Source organism: Camarhynchus parvulus, chromosome 2 (assembly GCF_901933205.1).
Source record: "Camarhynchus parvulus chromosome 2, STF_HiC, whole genome shotgun sequence".
NCBI lineage: Eukaryota > Metazoa > Chordata > Aves > Passeriformes > Thraupidae > Camarhynchus > Camarhynchus parvulus.
This window is the reverse complement of record NC_044572.1, coordinates 121,550,028-121,568,328: the sequence shown is the minus strand read 5'-3', so window position 1 is coordinate 121,568,328 and position 18,301 is coordinate 121,550,028. Positions and strand designations below refer to the sequence as shown.

At 36.9% G+C, this 18,301-nt stretch overlaps 1 protein-coding gene across 1 annotated transcript in view; it reads right to left on the bottom strand.

Moving 5' to 3' along the window:
• ZFHX4 (zinc finger homeobox 4) overlaps positions 1–18,301 on the bottom strand; it is a 147,828-nt gene that overhangs the window by 23,907 nt on the left and 105,620 nt on the right.

Below are 18,301 nucleotides of genomic sequence, written 5' to 3'. Positions count from 1 at the left end.
ACACACAAAAATAAAAATCATATTTCCCCGTTCAGGTAGGAATTATATAAATTAGGAGGTGAACGTAAAATGGGATTCCAAGCACCAGGCCGCTCGATTTCATAAAATCTTTAATGACCATATAAATTAACCCTGGAAAGGCAAAAGGTCACAGACACACATTTGCATACACTCTTCTATTCACTTTTGATAAGCAGAGCTTTTATGCAGGGAACATGATACAATTAACCCTTCAGGAACCATACAAAATGCAGCTACCGACATTTTAAGTGTCAAGCATTAACTGAAAATTACACACTGCATAAAATTTTCATTGTAAATGCTATAGTGATTGAAAGGGGAAATAGTGGCCCTCTTCGCACCCCATGTTTTATTAATAACATTCTGACAGCCGAATGAAATATCCTCTGTCATATGTAGCAGCTGAGCACAAAAAAATTGCTGCCTATTGCCTTACTGCCAGCCATACACTGAAACCCTATGCCTAGGCAAACAGCCCCTCAGATCGATGTGGCAAACCTATCCGATTCTCAACTCTCTGCAAAACCTTTTGTAAATCGGAAGAGAAAAACACAGCTGCAATTTTGGAAACCAACCTTCTCCCCCAGCCAAAAAAAAAAGAAAAAAATCCTGACCACAGATCAATGTGTTTTGCATTGACATGGAAATACAATAGGTTAGGACTAAGCATGTGTGTCCACTTTCTGGAACAATGCAGGGAGAAAGACGGTCCCTTCTTTTAAAAATAATTGCATATTAAAAAAAAAATAATTTCCATGCGAATGGGAAGCCCACTCATGCTGTGTGAGCGCTCTCGTCCCACGCCGATAGCTAATCACACATGGCAGGGATCCCCGCGCAGCCAGAGTGCGGCTGGGTGGCGGGAGCGCGCCTCGGGATGCTGCGCGCCTCTGATCCCGCCTGGCAAGGCCTGTGCCGGCGCTGGGCGCGCACACACCAGGCTCCTACCCAGGGTCGGGCCCCGTGGCCTCACAGAGCCGATGGCAATCCCTTTTCGACTCATCCTTGGGAATGGATGCATTGCTTCTTTTACTAGATTTACTGGCCCAATCCCCCTGGGCTGGAAAATGAAGTGTCAAAGTGCTACTGAGTGTCCTTATCTTGAGGGGACATAAAATTGTAAGGGCTATCGTGGCACACATTAATAAAACATTGTGTGCGTGTCAGGCAAAGAGAAAGAAAATTATGAAGGTACTAAAAGAAAAGCTACAGTATCATCTGGGTCTCATCAGACAATTTTTGCAGGGTGCTCTCCTGTTTTTCTGGTATGTGTTTTAAGTGTGAGAGAAATTCCCAGACATGTTCTCCTATACATCATCGTGGTGTCTGACCTCAGCCTGACCCTGGCAACAGTTTGAGAAATCTGAATGTGAACAAAGACTCTGTGTCAGCAGCAGGGAGAGATTGCGGGATAGACTTTCCCCATCAACTTAATCGCAAACAGCAGTTCTGAGGCCATAACTTTACAGGGCTGCACCAAGCCACAAACACATAACCTTTAGAGGTGAAACTGCCCCTCGCTCCCCACCCCCCCTTCTGTGATTTTTCTCAGTCTTGTGGTGCTCCCTTTGATGTAGCAAGGCAATTAGCTGTAATGTTCAAGTACTGCAGACCTGTTTTATGGTTTGGAAGGTGAGAGCTGTTTATTACAGGTAGGCTCCTGGGGGCCATAAAGGCTTTGCAAATTTTTAATCATGCAAAAAACTAATCAAAATGTAACTTATACACACCATAAAAATTAATATCATTATTATGCATGGTATAAATTGCCTGCCTTGGCTTTCAATGGCACTCCCTTCTAGAAAATACATTTGGCATTCATTTCAGAAATATGTATGGCATTCACTTCAGAAGTAAATTTCATAGACAGAAATGATAATACTACTTCTCCTATGTTCCTGCAAAATTACAGAAAGGTTGTCTGAGACTCGCACTGTCACGACATATATCAAAGGGACAAGATGGAAATAAAACAGCTCTAACTTAAAAGCAGTTAGCAAATTACAAAAAATCCTGAAGACCATTTGTCAGAACAGATATTGAGGAAATGTAACTATCAAAGACATTACATTCCTATGCCAGAACGCAACAAATATTTTTTTCAGCAACATTTTTGTTCTTACTACATGTGCCAACCAACAAGAATACCATGCAGAAATAAAAATTGGATGGCCCCTACTCAATGACACAAAATATGAACTATTATGTATGGACAAAACACAGTATGATTGTGCTACAGATTCCAGAATTAAGTTCCAACATTCTGTTTTAAATTTACAAGAGTCCTGCCTATATACATTTACAAATGTCAGCTTTGAAAATTAATAGAGCACCCGATTCAAATGCACTTTAATGGCTTTAATAACACTTACAATTGCAATATGATATTTTATTCACACCTGTTTTTATTTTTTCCAAATGTTGAAAATTTCTTTTGATGTTGAATGTCTTGAATTTAGCCATTATCAACCTTTTGCCTCACAATTGACTTAGAATAAACATAAAAATTAGGTTAGCAGCATTCTGCACTAAAACTGTGAAATAAGGAAAAATGAAAAATCTGTGTGTCAGAGGTAACATTAATCAGTTTATATTGTATATTCCATATTTTATGTCACATACTTTAGTATTTTAATCTACACACAGGTCTAATTCTGTACTGATTTTATGAAGTAAGACCCTTGTGATTTTCCTCAGTCCGATGAAGTCAAGATGTGTGAAGATTTCAATTGCAAAATCCAGGCCTCAGCCAAAGCTGATTAGCAGGTACCAGCAAAAAAATTATATAAATATTCATACATATGTTAGAAAAGCCTAGCTTATGGAGGTGTGATTTAAGGAACAGATACATACACCACAAACAAGGGAGGGTATGCAGAAAAGTATAAACTTTTAAAAATGAAATAATTATTACTAAAACAAGACCAGGATGAGTAGAAACAATCCTCTCACCTTTAATTTAAATGCATTGTGATAATCACAGGGGCAACTGCCTTTCCCTGTGTATTACCAGAGAAGTTTCCCTACTGATGAGCAGCACTGGGAGTCTGTTCTCTAGTCTGTTTGAAAAAGCATACTATTTTCAGGGGTTGATTTTGGTTCGTTTGGGGTTTTTTTACATCATTGATATATCAATTAACAGCCAGTAGTTCCTGTTTTGGTCCTGGATTATTTTGTTGTTGTTTTTGTTGTTGGTATCCCTTTTGCCCTCTACAAATTGCAAGTAATTTCCTAAATAAGGATGATCTACTGGCTGTGGGTGAGTAATTGTGGTTATGAGAGAGAAAACAAGATTAAGCAAGTGTTTGTGGCTGAGGGCCGGATGGATGGGGAACAAATAAATCAATCAACTGAAGTAGTAAGCAAATAAATATGAAATGAGAGAGACATTTTAAAAAATAATTGTGTTTTTTTTTTACTGAATATGTTCAATAAGTAGCTGAATCTAAGGTACCCATAAGTGTTCAGCACAGGTGTATCCTTGGTTCAACCAGTAGAGTGAATGGCTTATTAACAATCCAGATGAGAAGGTAACCACTAGTAAAGGATAATAGTAGGGTTTATATTGGAGGGATGGACAGACAACAGACAATGGAGGGAAAGGAGAAACAATGGAAAACAAAGAAAAACCCACAGACTAAGCAAAGAAGTAAAGTTAAATACAAGAAGAGCTTGTGGATTGCCTTCTGGGCTATTCTAGTTCTACTACTTTGCCAATAAGCTCTTCCTGACTCCTGCATTGTCATTTTTCCACCCAAATGTTCCAGAAAGTATTTGTTCTATATTCTGGCTGGCCTTGCAGAGGATGACTGAGGAATGGGATGCCTCACTCATTCAGGATCTTGACTGCATCCTCTAGTGGTCATATTTCATCTTCAAACAGGATTTCTAATTTCTCCTTTAGGGACTCGGGGTGAATAAAGGCACCAACCCGTTAATAACTGTTTCTAATCACTGTGTTATATTCAGAACTAGAGCTGTTAGAAAGCTGAACTTCCCACAAACAAGCCTATAATTAAGTGATGATCATCATATTGACCAGAAAGTGCTAACTGGCAGTTATTATCAAATTGTATCATTTTGTTTTGTGGTGCATCATTTGAATTTTTATGGCAGCCTAATGCTTCTCATTGAAATGTATCACTGTGCCAGGGGAGGCTGACTGCAAAGCTGGCTGGACAGAGTGTGCTGTGGTGACTCCTTCCCAAAGAGTGTCACAAATCACACCCACTTTATCCACCCACTCCACCCTACTCCCCACTTGCTACACTCAGCCTCACCCCTCTGGCTGATGGAGGGAAGCAGCTCTCATCTACCCTACTTGGTTTTACTTCTTAGCTTCTGAAGGCAGAAAACATTCACCATCACCAGCTAATCTGCCCAGCACTTCATTATTTCCTAATCTAGTGTATTCCATTTTTTTATTAATTTTTTAAACTGCAGTCTACTTCCAGCTGCTGGAAAAGGAATGTTCTCCCCAGAAGTTTGGAGGGGTGGGGTGTTCTTTCTAGTCCGAATGCTGTGCAAGCTCTCCCTCCCTCTCGTTGCTCCCAGGGATTGTCGGCTTTCTAGTCTCCCTCCCGTAGTCTCAGAGCAAATCACAAAAGAATAATGTTTTACTCTGATAATAGTGAAAATGTGAAAAAGAATTGTTGGTAAACTTATGCTGAGCCATACCGATTTATCAGAAAATAGGAAAATTTGTGGGTTTTATTTTTGTTGTTTCATTTCTACGTTAATATTTTATCAAATATTTTGCAAGGAGCAAAAGAAGCATATGCTGACAAAACCATTAACAGAGAATGTCAGCTATTCAGAATGAAACTCAGAAATGCTTTCCAGATGTGATTGGAGATGTACAGTTAATCATTTATTATGCAGAAAGGGATACTTTTCTTACTTGGCCATCTCTAGAAAGGCATTGAAGCATGAAACTATATTGAGAATAGTCTAACTTTTCCAACTGATCATTACTTTTCTTTTGGCTGCCATTATGGTTCATAGAAAATGCTGTTTCCCCCATCAGCATAAAGCATGAAGAGCACTACCATTGTCTGACTTGAAGACTAATAAATTTCTACCAAGGTTATGTAGAAAAGAAAATTAAACCTCATTGTTAATTCTTATTCAACATGCTGGATATACCCTGCCTAATTTCAGGTATTGCTCTACGTTTATTCTCTGTGGAGGGAGACACAGATAACTTAAGGGCACAACTCTGACTTTACATAGGTGTATTGCTAATTGCTTCCTGATTGTAGAAGGATTTTAAAATGAAGTTTAATGTTTGGAATGCAGACTTTTCACCTGGACACTGCTGCTAAACACTGAAAGTTAGGTGAGTGAACCTAAGCCTGACCTAAAGCTCAGAAAGTCAAGGAGGGTTTTCTCTTAACATTCACCAGGGTCCTGGATGTTCATTTCAAGCCAGTGGGTGAAAAAAAAAATACTGGATCTTCACAGTATCATTCATTTTACTTTACTTTTTCTATTTTTTTGTTCAATCTGTGTATTCAATGTCCCTTCAAACACAAACACTTCTACCATCCCTAATTTCTTGCATTTTTTCCTACCTAAGCTGAGTTTTCACTATATCATGTAAGTGGTGAGATTGAGTCTCCCATTTGCAGTTTCCAGAAAAATCCTTTCCAAGTTTATTTACAAAGAAATCACAATGTTAATTAAGAACTCATTTAAAATGTCATTTCAATGATGTATTTTATTAGTGACTCAGTTTGGGGGTTTCTCTCTGAAATACACTGTAAAATCCTTTTTATTTACCTTGCAGACTTATCTTTCTCAATTATTCACCTCTTTTTGGCTCGCTAACAGTATGTCTCTGAAATTATCTGTAAAGAATTCCGTTAGTGCATACATTTCTTCTTTGTCTTTTGAGAATACTAGAGTAAAAGAATTTATTTTCTTTGCCATCTCCTGATCATTTTGGAATGACTATTCTCTGGTGGTCTAGCAGACCTAATGACTCCTGCAGGCTTTCTGTTTCTGAGATACTTTAACAATTCCTGTTTAGCTTTTCTAGGTACCTCCACATATTTTGTCCTCACAGCCAATCTCTATGTTCAGTTTTATTAATATCACTTTGGCTTCATTTCCACTTTTAAGGATACTTTTTCTGACCTGAATAAATTCTTGTACTATGTCTTGTAAGGTAGCTAACTACAGCCCTCCCATTTAAACATTCCTCTTTCTCGATGCTACATGTCACAGACAGAAGTAGGTGATATATTTATACTGAAAAACATTTTTCCTGAACAAAAACTTCCTGAATGTTTAACAAATAATCTTTACAGAATTATTTGTTGGAGGATTGAGGTGAGGGGGGTGTTGGTTTGTTTGTTTTCTACAATTACCTGACAAGTAGTTTATAGCATATATAGCAATCCATGGATTTATTTTTTTTACAAACCTACTTGCTGCAAATATTACTTTAAGTTCATCTTCTTTAACATATGTATACATGAAGTGGTCCTTGGTTTTGATGTTTTGGTTTTTTTTTCAGAAAGACAACACAGGTGCTATTTTAGCTTTTTCTCCAACCTAGATCACAATGTTGGAGTGATTTGTAAGAATCTTCACCAAGACATCCACTGAAAATTACTCCAAATAATCTTCTATAAAAACTGGATTTCCTGGCTCAGCTGGAGCTGTATTATTAAAAATATAGTATACTAACACATGGTCAAACTCGTCTGACAGGAGGAAAAGATAAAAGTCTGCTCATCAAAACAAGTAAAAGTAGTAAAAAACAGCAGTACATTCCTGCTTTCTTGATGTCTCTTAGCCCCTTTTGTTACTGTCTTTCCTTGCTTTCTCAAGACCCAATCTGGAAAGTTCAGACAACAAACATTTGTGTAATAATATGACTATTATGAAGTTTTGTGGAAGCACATAGTATTTTAGTGTGCTTGGGATGCATAGCCATAACATCACAAATCTCTATCCCCTTTCCACAGTATCAGGATACTTTCAATTTCAGTACTTCAGTACCTCAACCTGATCTTTTCTTGCTGCATTTTGCGGTCAGGAATTACACTATACTACTGATTAATATGAGTCCACTGCCAAGTTTGTTGGAGACACTCTATAGCATACTCTGAAGAGGAGCAATTATCACTTGGTTCTCCGCACAATGATGCATGACTCATGAATACTGAAATAGAGGAGATGGCAGACATAGATTTTTCTGAATTCAAAAATTCCGATTACACCCAGGGGTTCTCCCAGGGCCAAGTCAAGCATTTCAGGTCACCCAGTCTTGCTGTAAAGCTACCTGTATCAGAGCAACAGAAGGGCATGATTGGCCTTGGTTTGTATCCACTTTGCTTTTTACTGAACCAGTGGAACATAACGGATAATGTCTTCCATCTTCCACTTCCTCTTTCCTTCAGATAAGTTTTTCAATTCTCATTGTCCTGTGTACTGCTCTACTCTTACCTTTCCTAAATGTTCATCTAATTTGAATGTTCTTTCTTCCACACACAGCAGATGCCAATTTTCATTGTCAGCAATATAATTCTACCTTCCTGGAAGCAGAGGACATCCCTTGCCTATGGACTCCTCACTCACAACTGCCTAATGGGCACAAATCTTCAGTTCCAATCTAGCTAAAGTCCTGAAATGCCTTATGAAGCGGCTCCGTTGATACCACTGAAAATACCTCAGAGAAAGCTTCTGAACAAGACCTGAACTTAACATTTGTTTTTAATGTCTTTAGAAAAGTAGATAGAAGGACCCATTTGCAAGTGTAATCCAGACTTCCCAGTATACATGCCTTTTCATTTGCTTATAGCTTCAAAAAATTTTAAGTGCTTGAGCTGAAATCTGCTGCGCTGAATCCCTGTTGCAGGCTGGATAGCATGTTCTTTTTTTTAATTTATTTTTTAATTTCTGCCAAACTGATTAATCTACTTCTAAGAATAGGATTAGGACAAATACATACATTTTGGAAGTCTTTAATGTTCCAGTGATTTTAATCTGGAACCCAAAATCTGGCAGACAGGATGATGTCTGGCATGTGGTACATTGGATTAAACTGCCCAAATTCAGCCAAGCAATATATCTTTTAAAAATTCTACTTACCCATGCTCAGAAAAGCTCCCTGCTCTGAAGAGCTGACATTCTGCTAGGAATCTGTAATCACTGAAGACACTCACACCCCCCACAGTGCTGAGAGCTCACCAAAGTGCACAGGCAGTCACATCCCACTGAGCTTCCACAAACCTCTTCACCCAGTTCCTGTGGGTACTAACCAATGCACATTCCCTCCTCAAACAGGGACTACTTCTTAAATAGGTCTTCTAAAATACAAATTCTCCTGTCAGCTTCCCTGTGCAACTAGACTGGAACTACACTGTCCTTACTATGGTAAACTCAATCTTTCTATTATTATTTTTAGTATTGTTATTATTATTATTATTAATCATTGTAGTGGAGGCTGGCAGCTATAGGACAGCAAAAGCAGCATGTTCTCCCTAGGAACACAGGTTCATAGGTGCTCATAGGTTGGCAGGAGCAAAATTTGCATGGAAGGCTGATTCTGGGGTCAGAGAAAGAACTGGAGAAAAGTAAGCAGAATGTGGTCTGAGGAAAAGAACATGAAAGACCAGCAGATGGAGAAGGGAGGAGAAACTGAGGTGAAAATTAGGTTCAAATGAAAAAGAGATAGAAGGCTGGAGAGTAGGACTATAATCAGTCACACACCAAACAACAGCACCAAACTGGACTGCAGGAAATAGACCTGGTTGGGAACCAAAAGTAAAAAAATGCACAGAGAAAATAATAGGTAAAGACAATGATTACTAGGCAGTGAGATTAGAAACTTAATTTAGAAAAATACAGTGTCCCCCACAGCCCAATATTAGATCCCTGATTTTTTGTTGTTATAAATCATCTTCTTGCTTATTGCACTACCTTTCACCAGTGTTTATCCATGGAGAAGACAAAAACATTCTGCTACTCTCAGCTGCCTTGCTAGCTTTAGTAAGGGGGTCTGTGTAGCAAATTCAAACCCACTGATGTTTCATGTGACTTTTAGTAGAGTACTACATGGTCAATTATTTTTTCCCAGTTTAAGTCCTAATATCTATCTTAATATCTACGGGGCTGTAGATGCAAATCCTACCCTCCCCCTTATGTTTTTAGAGCTATTAATAATATCACAGCAGCAAAATACTTTAATATCTTAAAAATATTCTTCCCTTCTGACACAATATTTAATATCTTGATAAAGTTTATCTCATGCAAAACCTCTTGCCTTATTCACTTCACAAAACTATTGATACTTATTTAGTGAAAAGCTATTCAGGACTTTTTTCCTGACTGTTTAACATGAAGCCACATGTTCTACTTACTACATCTCTTCAACTTATTCTGAAAGTCAAATTATTCTTTTCATTATTGACTTCTTATTGCTGCACAAACATTAATGAATTTATCTTCATTATCTCCTAAGAGATGAGTAGGCAATTCTGCAATTTCAGAGAGGGAAGTTATACAGAAATAGAGGTTAAAAAAAATCTAACTTGGAGAACCCAGTTCGATACAGATGGGACCCAATTTTTTCAAAGTACATAGCACTATATAGCACTTAATATGCTCAAAGCACAGCACTGATTGCTTTCATTTGCAGCTCTGTGTGTTCAGCACTTATTTAACACTATTGCAGAGCCTCCAATCAAGCACTTAGAAAATGAAGGCCACACAGTTAGTGAACTCCTATGAAAAGGCTGGGTAAGGTGACCTGCTTAGGAAAAAAAAAAAAGAACTCTCCAGCAGAAACAGATATGGAAGTAAGTTTTTCATTGTCTTAAACAAACCACATTATTTCTTTTCACACTCTATGCACAAGGATTGTCCTGCACTAAGTAGGCTAAAGTTTACAGGGATGGTGGGAATAATAATGTAACATTTTACTGATTTACTTTACTATACTAGATCCAACTTAGTCAATTTAGGAGTAGTATTAAGACATAGGAATTTAGGAATAACACAGTGACTGTAGTTAGCAAATATCACAGTGAGGCAGATATCTGTTTTAATACTGATGAAATGTAATAATTTTGAGTTGGCAAAAAGTGTTTTCAGACACAATAATCAACTCATACATGTTGTAATTACAAAAAATACTGTAGCTTCTCTTATGATGGAAAGAGACAAGGAAAGATGAGACACAATTACAACTGGGGAGATGTGCTACATTTGTGAAAATTATTGTTTTCTTTTTGAAACAAAATGTTTTGATCACTTCAGCATAAATTAGTTCCACAGTTATCACTAAGATGAAAAACAGGAAAAAAAATAGATATGGACTTTTAAAAGCATTGGCATGGATATTCTTTGGTTGAGCAAAGGTATTCACAGGAGTTGAAATTTTCAGAGGTCATACTACAGAAAGATGGGCTTAAGTGAACACACCACATTGGATTTCCAGACTCAGTGTTAATCTTAGCACCCATGGGCTGAAAGCTGAGCAGTTTTGAGAATCTCCACAGTCTCAGAGGAATTAGCAAAACACCACACATTAGGCTCAGAGGATTTTTATCAATGCAAAATAGATGGTCAACACCTGGACTTTAAGCAGATTTTATAGTCCTCATAAAACATATCCTCCATACACACCAACCTACAAATATATTGAGAAAGTTCCAGTCATTTCACATCATGTGTGCACAAAGCCATGTGTGCTGGGCTTTGAGGTCTGGGGATTATAATAGCCACTCGTTTATAGCAGTATTTCACTTGAAAAGTGGAACATGATGTGAAGCAAGCAGCAAATAACTTCCAAAACCAGGAGAAAAAAACCAACCCTATGAAGTTTCTTATTATAAGAGCAAGATTAATTTAGGCACCTTCATAAAAAAATAAAATAAATTCTGCTGCTTACCGTATACTTAATCCATGCATCTTTAAAGACTTCTATTTTTAGTCTCTTACAGCATCTGAGCATACAATGTTGAGATCTTTTTTAGATATGGGTAAAAGAGCTTGAGTTTGGTTTTTACATCTTCTATTAATCTTTTTTTTTAACAAAAAAGAATCAGTGAAAATTAAAGAAGTGGATTTTAGGCACAGTCCTATCTTTATGTTGCTGACAGAGTCAGATTTGCTGATCTGGGGACATTTTTGAGCCACACACATGAAAGACATGAAATGCTTGCATCTGACAAGCATTTCAGATAACTGTGAAAATGCAAGATGAAGCAACTACTGGAGGTGCCACAATTTTCTGTCTAAACACCCCTTTTTTGAGATACACTCCCTTTAGTTTCACAAAGAAGTTGGGGCAGATATTCTTTTTCTCTCCAATAGGTACAACATATTCATTTGCTACTCATGGGACTTTTTAAAATTGATTGTGTGGTTAAAAAGCAGTGCTCCAGTTCAATGAACTGCAGGAACTGCATTCAAGATTTTGCTTGCCTGTTTTATTTGCAACAGTTTCTGTTCCAAAAGCACAAGTAGGGGAAGGAAGAGGGGCTTTCTCCTCAGAATTTGTTGTGGAGATGAAATGGGGCATCATCAATTTCATATGAACACTATTTGTGCAGGAACTTGTCATTATTCTGTCATTTACATTTATCCAGATGCTTTGTGAAAGCTTCCACATCTGGTGAGCACAGCACACTTGACATAGTCAAGACCAGCACAGATAAACACTCTTGTTATACTCTCAAATGAGGAGGAAACAGGAAGAGACTCTTCATCCAAGGCTTTTTGGAGTTGGTATCTATTTTGAACTGCCTGTGACAATGAGGTGACATTCCTCACTCATTCCCCCATGTGCAGCATACAATTTGTCAGACTAACAAAAGCCATGTTTCAGCTGATGGCTAAGAGGGATCACATGCATGTTTTTATATCTTCAGAGAATGTCAGCCTGGCAGGATGCTAAGCTCAAATGGATTGCATGACTTGTGCCCATTTCAAAATCTTGGCATACAAGTACTGCAGGCTGCTTTTGGAGACCATCTCACAAAGTTAATCCAAAACTGAACATCATCAAAAAGAGAAAATATTTTCCTCAAATATGTATATATATTTACAGAGAAAGAAGAATCAATTGACAAGCCGACTTCAACAGAAACTGAGAACAAAAGGAATCAGAAGTGCACAACTTTAAATTTGCTCCTAACTAGGGGAGCTAGATACTTCAACATGAAAAAAGAAACAAAACTAAGCTGAACACTTACATTTCATGGGGTGTACATTTATTTACATGTGTCATGGGGTTAAGTAAAACTATTTTACACCTCTCAAATAAGGAAATTCAGGCATTGGTGTAACAAAAATAATTTTTGCCTTTATTTAACTAAGACATTTAAAGTCATCTTTAAAAATAGAAAGAAAATACTATCTCATCAGGATTTTTGAGCTATGACAAGCCCATACATCCTGCATTCCAAATAAAATAGAAAGAGTGTTGGTTAGAAGGTCCATCTGGGGACACAAAATGTATGTCAGCTCTTTCTGAAAAATCAGGTACCATATCCTTACAAGAAACAAGCTGAAAATGGAATCTGATTCAACTAGATCTTCTTCCTCACAAATTACTCATTGAAAATCATATAAGAGATACCACTTGAGACTACCATAAATTCAGCATAACTAAGTTTGAACTCAACCCTTAGCTCCTAATAGGGAAAAAAATCAAAGGTGAAAACAAAATTGCTAAATACTTCAAAGGCAACATGCAGGCTCAGCAGCTTTCAATGAGTTTGTTCCAGAAGCCGTTGCTGATCAAACTTTAGAGAAGACATATTTCATGTGCGTTCCTTAGTTCTAAATAGAAAAGTTTTCAGTCTTACTGCTGTCATTCTTTCCCTTATAGCCAAAAAATGAACTGCTTCTGGAAGCCAAGACCTACTGCTTAGCCCCTAGCCACCAAAGGCAAGTAGGGTGCTTCTGTGGGCTTTTATAGGTGTACATTACTGCTGGCAACAGGAAAGAAATGTCCTGTTTCAGGAGTGTATGAAGAGTGGTCAACTTTTGGAACTTTTATGGAAAGGCTTCTGATAGGTGCTATACTCACAATCTCAGCTTAAGAGTTACACAAGAACATGAGCTTTCACTTCGTAACAAAGTTCAATAAAATAATGTAATAGTTCTGGGGAAATAAAGAAGAAGAAGAAACAATTTTAAAAGCACCAACACCATTATATAAGGCCTAAGCAAATAGAAAGCCTAAAACTCAACCCCAAATATGTTATAATCAGCTCACAATTATCCAGAGTACAAGGGTGGGGTTACTTAAATAAAGCAAAACCATATGAAAACTACATTAAAAGAGCACATTTAGTGCATTCACTTTTGAAGTAATTCTCTTACTTCCACTTGTGAACAGCAACCTGTGGAATGAAGAAATGGTGTTAAATTGCAGTGAGCACAGCAGACCTGATAGAGCAATATTTATTTTGTGTCATGTGTTCTGTAACTACGGGCTGCAGTCAGTGGTATGGTAGCAGATGGCTCTGGTTGAGCCACAATCCAGGTAATCAACTCACTGATAGTTCAAATCTGACTTCTTTATAAATATCAGCAATTTTAATGCACTCTTATGACTGTTGAATTATGGAACTGAAAACACTACAAGCCATCAAAAAAAACAAGTTACCCTCCAAAAACCTTCCCCAATTAAATTCCCTTGGCTGTAACTTAGAATAACTGTAAGCCTTGTAAAAACCTTTTTACTGAATGTCTCCACCTATGTTTTTGCCCTCCAGCTACAAGCATATGAAAGAAAAAGCTGAGAAATGAAGAAGTTGTGAAATTTGATAATTGGGTTAATGATAATAATAAAAATAAACTTTTGAACAATTGAGGACAAAAACATCTTTTATTGGGAAGATGTTTTCTTCCTCAGATGAATTATAGATCAACTCTGTGGAAAACACTGTTTGATAATTATTCTAGGGCTCCTATGATTAAGAAAACAGTACACAGACTGTTCCATTTTAAAAAATCCCCACCCTTGCTTAGGCAGAAATGCAGTTACAATAATTTTATGGTACATAAAATGAAAACAGTTGGCCTACCAAGTAACAGCAAATCTGCATATACAGCTTTATAGATGTACAGGATCATTTAAACCCTGCTGTTTCATTTGAATTGTGTTGAATCTTTTTTTTATCGTTTCTTCATCTAACCTAATTTTCCTAAACCCCTTATTTAATATTCCTCCTACTGTTTGTTTATTTCTCACTGAAAGAGCACAATAGCAACAGAAATGTTAATTTCATATAAATAAAGGCTAGAACTGGTGCTACATCTTCCAAGAAGTGTGAACTTTCCACTATCTCTTTCGATTACAGTGCTTCACGACTTTTCTTTGTTAGGGGAGAATCTAATACGACAAATAATCAGTCATGAAGAATGAAGCAGAACTCTGCTAGTGACTGCTGAGCCCAAATGATGCATTGTACAAGGAAGAAGACAATACTGTAATTCTTTGTAACAGAGGACAGCAAAATAACAAGAAGCACACAACACAAGTTCTAAACTATTATAATGAACTCTGGGACTAAAGACCAGATCTTAGGCTTTGATAAAGTTGTTTTCAGCAGCACACAGATGCCTAAAAGATGGTTTAAATGGCTGGGAGGAAAGCTCTGAAATGAAAAGGATGCCCAGTGGCACAGAGCCAATGTAGTCGGTTCATTCAAAGTGGACATTACCAATTCCTATGTGTAGAATAAGATATTCCAAACAGCCTTAAACTGGCCTAAATCATACCAGTTTCAAAAACTTTTTTGGAATGTCTGGAATTTACCTCAGTTAATGCCCTCATTTTTAAATGCAGAGTCACACTGGGACATTGGTACAATTCTGGAGACAAGTACATTTCTCAACCCTCATGGTAAAATAATAAAATTTCGAAGTTCTCCAAGAGCTGGAAATAGAATAAAGCTTGGTTTGCTATCTACATTTTGAAAATGAGAAAGCAGATCAGACTTTCTTCCAGAATGAAGCTATTAAATCTATTACAGAGGAAGCAAAGTGAAGTTTATAAGAATCTTACCCTCTGAGAATTTCAATGGGTAAAAGCTGTGGAAATTTCACTTTATTGCCACTGTTCCGCCTACCACATGGGAGCACTTGTAATATTGATTAAATTGGACATGGACAGCAGAAAAGTATGTAGCATTTAACACAGTCTACAAATGCAAGTAAACAAAACCAGAAATTCCATTTGTTATTGTAGAGTCTAGAAAAAAAAAGATGGGATGTACCTTCAATGCCACAGGAAAATGGTAGTGCCTGCATTTGTGTCAGCTTTTGGAGAAACTGCCATACCTAATACTTAGTTTCCAGAAACACTACCTTATACCCAAAGCCAGATCACTGTCTTGGAAGCCAGTTGGGAACTTGATCCCTGTCTCCTGACCTGGGCCAGACATCAATAATTCTATCATTCTACCCATACTTATGGTTTTATGCTTCAATATTTAGACCTCAAGAAGTTTCATGTGTATTACCTCCCAAACTGAAAATGGTTGAAAGCCAGGTGGATTTCATCCCTTTAACAGAATTTTTTGGCTCCTGGGGGCAATGAGGATTTTTTTGCCCTTGGGGTGCTTTTGTCAGATATCTTGCTCCAGAATATGTGGAGTAAAATTTATGTTGCAGGAAGATGCCATCTTTCATAGCTGACTATTTGCATTAAAAAAGCTATGACCAACTTTCTGGGGAAATCTTTCCCTTTCTCCCTGCTGAGCAAAGGCTTAATTTTTTTTGGCCTATTCTCAAGTGTCTTTCCAATCACATGAAGGGGATCCCATTTAATTTTTTTTTTTTAATAAAAGTGAGTATATTAAGGACGCTCATACTTTTCACAATATCCATGAACTGATATACTGCTGTTTTGATCGAGCCATATTAACTCATTTTCAGAGATCCTTTTTTTCAAAGGCTGTATTCAAAGGCTCTTCTAATTCTAACTTGCCTTAAAATTAATCAATGTGGTGATACTCTCTCTCTGCTACAGCTTATCATTATGTAAGAAACCTAATATTTTCCAAAAAAAGGGTAATGGCTCTTAGTCTATTAATGGTCTTTAGATTATTTTCTATATCACAATTGCTATGCCACTTCTGCAAATGTGCCTAGATTAGCACCACCCACCCTTGGATTCACTCTCTCTTATGAAGTGCTTGACACTTGCACTGCTTTCTCAAGTCTGTTTCTCTAGATCAGTGAATTAGGAGGTGGACCTCTCTCCAATAATTTTGTATGTCTTGCAAATTACAAGCTTAAAATAATTTTACACATTCTAAACAAAACGAAAATCCCATATTGCCCACATTGCATAGTTTTTCAGATATCATTGTTTTTCAGATATCAGATCTGTCATGATAGTATTTGAGCTCTATTATCTTGTTTTTGTTTTTTAATTAAAACACTCTAACAGTATAGAGTTGTCAGCAAATATATCTAGAAGACTTAAGAGATTCTCAGAAAATAATTTGGAAATCATTATCAGAAACCAAATGATTAAAAACAGCACAACATGTATATCTCCTAATGGCTAATAATATGATAGAAAACCACTATTTGATCACCTCTATTTGTACCTATAACACATTTATTTCACTAGAATCTTAAGGAAATCTAAACATCAGCTTCAATTATTGTTACTTAACCAGCTCAATGAAATAAGGGAAGAGGGACCAACAGATGAACATTTTAGGTTTTGAAGCTTCCAGGATAAAATTATTTGATTTACAGCTACACCTAATATAGCTGAGTAACACAAACACTAATATCCTGTTTCTTACCCTGGATAGCAAATCTTGTACTTCTTAAATCTAGCTCATCTTGAACTAATGCCACTTTATAAAAAGAAGAGGAAGGCTTATCAAATATTATTCAGAAATCTCTGAAAACAGTAAATACCAGCCTTTTATTACAGCTCTGGAACAAAGTCAAAATTCTGCCAAATTCCTAGTGCAGATCACAACTAACTGGAAGTCTGGATGTTTCATAAATGAGTTTCACCAAAGGTATCACACACTGAGATTCCAGGCCCATGTGTCATACCCTGAAACATCTGCCACAGAACATAACATTCTTAATAAATGAGATAAATAAAAGTGTGCACTTAATGAAGTAATCCTGAAAATATATCTGTTCATCCACACAGGCGAAAACCTGTTTATGAGTTTGCTTGGTAGGAAAGGAAATTTCTAAGGGAGATTTTTCAGTTCTGTTGAAATACACCTGGAGTATTTCTATGAAAAGTCAACACATGAGTTCAGCAGTGTGGAAATATATATACGCCACAAAGATTTTGATAAAAAGAAGTTGTGCAATCCTTCATATCTCCTTATACACAACAGTAAAAAAGAAAAGGCATTCCATTTTGTCATATTTAATAACACCTTGAAAAAAAGCCACACATGCTTTAGAGTTACGTAGTATATTTCCATGTTTTAGTGGAAGGGAAGGTAACTACTTAGAAAATGTAGGTTTGCATTTTTATGCTAAATAAATGCTAATTATATTGCCACTTATACCACATTCACATCCCACTCTTGCAAATTGCGACAAACAATTAAGAGCAAAAATCCATTCAAGTTAACAAAATGACAAGCTTTCTGCTACTTCAGAGTATTTTTAGGCATGGTATGTTCTTAGCCTGAGTTGGTTTTCAGCTGTTCCTGTAATTCACAACTCCTCAAAATAACTCCATAACTCTCTCTCTCTCTCTCTCTCTTACTTTTTTTCCTTTTTTTTTTTTTTTACACTGTTTAATCAGGATGGGGATCTGAACTGTGAGTTTATCCAAACCAATCTCTTTTTAGTGCTTGGGGTTTCTGCTGTGCCAAACCACTTCTGGTGTTTCAAGCAAGGCAATGACAGCATACCTTCTTGTTATTATTTATGCATGGAAGGCCAAACCAAATGCTTGGGTGGGTCGCTGAAGACATGAAGTATGTAGTTTTTTCCATCCACAGGACCCCATTTACATTTAAATGAACTTGCTCCTTGTGAAAGATTGGCTCCAGTAGAGAATACCACATGACCACAGACATTGAAATTAAATCACAATCACAAGGATAGAAGCCACCAACATACTGCTAAAATCAACCTACAACACATATCTGCATAGCCTTAAATATGTCAGTAATAAAAAGAAAATGTTCCATTTAATTTTATAAGATGCATCCCACTATATTTTTCAATCCATGTGCATAATAAAACACTGCTGCTGAAAGCAAGAGTCAAAAAAGTAAAACACAAAGCTACCTCTGCCATGGCTGGATTT